This window comes from Salmo trutta, chromosome 22 (genome assembly GCF_901001165.1).
Source record: "Salmo trutta chromosome 22, fSalTru1.1, whole genome shotgun sequence".
Taxonomy (NCBI): domain Eukaryota; kingdom Metazoa; phylum Chordata; class Actinopteri; order Salmoniformes; family Salmonidae; genus Salmo; species Salmo trutta.
Window position 1 is genome coordinate 18,342,762 of NC_042978.1, and position 3,840 is coordinate 18,346,601.

The 3,840-nt window shown below is 44.3% G+C and overlaps 1 pseudogene; it reads right to left on the reverse strand.

The window, feature by feature from the left end:
• Positions 1 to 213: 213 nt before the first annotated feature.
• LOC115158275 (sphingosine 1-phosphate receptor 3-like) lies at positions 214 to 3,326 on the reverse strand (annotated as a pseudogene).
• Between the last annotated feature and the right edge of the window lie 514 nt (positions 3,327 to 3,840).

Sequence of the window (3,840 nt, forward strand, 5' to 3'; positions counted from 1 at the left end):
TGCTTAGCTGTGTGCTCGATTTTCTACACTGGTCAGCAAGGGCGTAACTGAAATAGCCAAATCCACCAATTTGAAGGGATGCCCACATATTTTGTAGTGTATATATTTTTTACATTTAGCTCGACATTAAATTACTTCAACAATCAGTGCGGATATAGCAGCTTGCTGTGGAATGCGTAAGCGATTTTAGCTGTATAGGAAAGTTGTGAGAGCACATTTTAACAGCATGGTTTAATCACAATGAAAGACAAACACACACTGTGCTGTCAGTCACAGTGTAGGACACAAGATGCCACATCAATTTTGAGGGTGAGAGAGAATGGAGGAAGCTTCCTTTGAAGTGCTGGGCATCTTGTTAATGACATGCATTATCTGAATTAGGCCCACAGAATTATAACTACAGAGGAGCGGCTTCTATGGAGGAACTTTAAATGTCTTTCAACTTCCGAGTTGGTTTATTAACGTTGGAGTATTGCAAACGTTAGCTAGCTAGCTTGTGTGTGCAGAGCAGCACCAGAATTAAAAACACGTCTTACCTAATTATAGTTAATAAATCCATTGTGAAATGTGATAACTATAGTATCCTTAACTAACATTTTAAAAAGTCAATCCATTCTTCTCCAATAAACATATCTCTCTAATATCTGAATTACTCTTGTAACATCGTCAGTAGGCTACAGTAACCTATGCTTCAAAGGGGAGGGGCAGACAGCTGACATAAAGATTTACAGCTGGCAGGCAGAAGCTGGAATACATTTCTGAGTGACAGAGTCACTTCAGATTGAAACACTGTCAGACTGATTTGTAATAGACTGTCATAGACCCAATAAAAAAAGTTAAAAAGGGGTCACGGGACAAAAAAATGTGGGAACCCCTGCTTTACAGCAAGTTCATCAGTACAAACCTCATCCGAGTGTCTACCCAAGGTCTCTTCAGTCAATACTTTAACCAATACATACTGAAATAGCCCGTGTCCATGCAGTGTGAATCTAGCCTGATCCCAGATCTACATGTGCTTTAACCAACTATGACAGACATCGCATGATAACGATAGTCAGAGGAGTTGGCTAGACTACTAGAGCACATACAGATCTAGGACCAGTCTACAGTGAATTAGCTGTCAAGTCACAACTTGCTGAGGGACGGCAGTGCACCAGCCTTGACCAGCACCGCTGACACCAGGTCGGCCGGCCCTGGTTATTAGAGTTCAGGGGCGTGGTCACCTTCCCCCGGGTCAGAGACTTGGCAGCCCCCGTTATCCTACTCCCTCCTCCACCCACACTGGACTTGCTGTTCTCGGCCGTGGGGATGACTGTCCCCAGGTGGGGGTTGCCTGCCGTGGAGGCTGGGGCCTCCAGGTGAGGCTGACAGCAGCACAGCAGCCTGAAGAAGGCTGCTCTCATCTCCATGCTGGACAGTGTGTAGATGAGGGGGTTGACGGCTGAATTGAGCACGGCCAAGGCGATGAACCAGTCTACATGGTAGAGCACTGGGCAGCGCTCAGGGCTGCAGCCCACATCCAGCAGCAGCAGCAGGAACAGTGGGGCCCAGCACATCACAAACATCCCCAGAACTATCACCACCGTCCTCAGCAGGGCCAGTGAGTGCTCCGAGGGCCTGCTGCTCACCCTCCGCCCGCTGGACGTCACCAGGCGGTAGATGCGGATGTAGAGGATGATGATGGCCACCAGCAGGGCGCTGAAGACGCTGATGCAAAAGGCCACGTAGCTCTTGTCATAGAGGGGCAGCACGGTGGAGCAGGAGGCCAGGTGTTCCAGGCAGTTCCAGCCAAGGGAGGGCAGGGCGCTGAGCAGCACCGACACGGCCCAGCATGCCCCCAGCAGTCCCAGTAACCTCCCCCGCCCCGCTGCCTCGCACGGACGCAGCCGCACCATGGTCATGTGTCTCTCGATGCCAATGGCCAGCAGGCTGAAGGTGGAGGCACTGAGGGCCACGAACATGCTACCCTCTCTTGCCAGCCACTGGGCCGGTGTCAGAAAGAAGGTCTTGCCGCCAGAGGTGAAAATGTTGACCACATAGGCCACCCCGGCCAGCATGTCAGATAGGGCCAGGTTACCGATGAGGAAGTACATGCGGCTGTGGAAGCGTTTGTTCCTCCATAACGCCAGCAGCACTGTAACATTCTCCAGCACGATGAGGATACAGATGAGGAGGAGGACAGCAGTCTTACAGATCCCACTGCTCCTCGGCCGACCCCACTTCCCAGAGTGGTTGTAGTGGGCCACGATCACAGGGTTCATCCCCTCCTCAAACACATTCTCCATCCTGCCTGGCTCTGGCCTGGCCTTCCCCCTTCACACAGCAGAGGGCGCCACAACACAGCAGACTGCAGACAGAGGATCTACTGACATCTGGCACTGTTGTTATCACACTCTTTATCAGGAGCTGTTGGATAAAATGTGTTAAAATGAGTATTGAAATATTAAATATGTTGATTAAACTCATGGGAAGTTAGTCAAATAATGATAATAATACACTGATACAATAATTTTGTGTCACACCTCAGTTAGTTTGAAAACGTTTAGTAGCCTAAAATGTATTTTACATTTACATTTAAGTCATTTAGCAGACGCTCTTATCCATATTCTATGGTCATGTTTAAATTAATAATGATAAAATCATAAATTTCATTTAAGATGAGATTTTTTTATGTAATAGTATTTATATTTGTATTCAAATAAGTTATTTAAGAACATGTGGAAACATACTATTCTCCATATTTGATAGAATGTGTTACTATACTATTCTCCCAGTCTTCCCATCTTAATAGAATAAGACTGAAGATGTCATGGATGGTAATTTATATGTTCCATAATTACTTCGAGGCACTTTTAAATACTTATTATAACGTTTGAAACATTTACGTTCACTGTGCCACACATATCACTAGAATGAAACAGCATTTTCATCATTGTTATGAAAAGGTGAATTTAGTTCAAATTATAAAGATCAATCAATCTTACCTGTCAGACAGTTTACAACTCCATCGCAGATAATTTGAAGCATATGGATATTTTCTATAGCTTTTTGACAGATAGGGCCATTAAAAAAGTGGTGCTTCAATAACCAAATATTAATTGCGTCGTGGCATCGATTCCATATTTTATTCCGGACATTAAAAGTCGCAATATAAATAAGGCTGTTATTGTAGGCTAATTCCCGCTAGAGTTTCATTCCGATAAAGCCCACAACTCCATACGTGAAACTTTTTGGTGGTCCTTCTGTGACTTCTCTGAAACGTTAACTCATTTCTCCCCAACCTGGAATAGGGCGGGTTCATCACGTATTCCCAAACCCATTCTCAAGCAATTAGTACGAGTCATGAGCAGCCAAATGTCGAATGGGATGCTGAAGTTTGACTAGCTAAATAGAGCAAGGTATCACTTACTGCAGCTGGGGTGGAGAGGTTTGATTTTTAATTACTTCTAGACACCGGTAGTCTCTGTGTGTAGTTTTCTACGTCAGACGTCTTTTCAACGTCTAGTTTTGATTTACATTTGGTTGAGTTGTAAACGAAGGTGAATTCAAAGTGAATTTCCCCATGTAATTGGATTTAGTTAAAAGTTTGGTGAAAAAAAATATTAAATTGCCTTATGTTGATGACTTTTTGCAAATCCAATTCGTTTTCAATGTTGATTCAACTTCATCACAGATTTTTTGGGTTGAAATTAAGTGGTTTGTTTTTGCACTTTTTTGGTTCCATTACACAGTAAATGCCAAGGTAAATTACTAGTTTTAGGCTAGAAACACACTTAACTGTCTCCTTGTGTGTCACGCTGTACTTGTCTTTGGTAGCCTACCATACATACAGTATCGGAA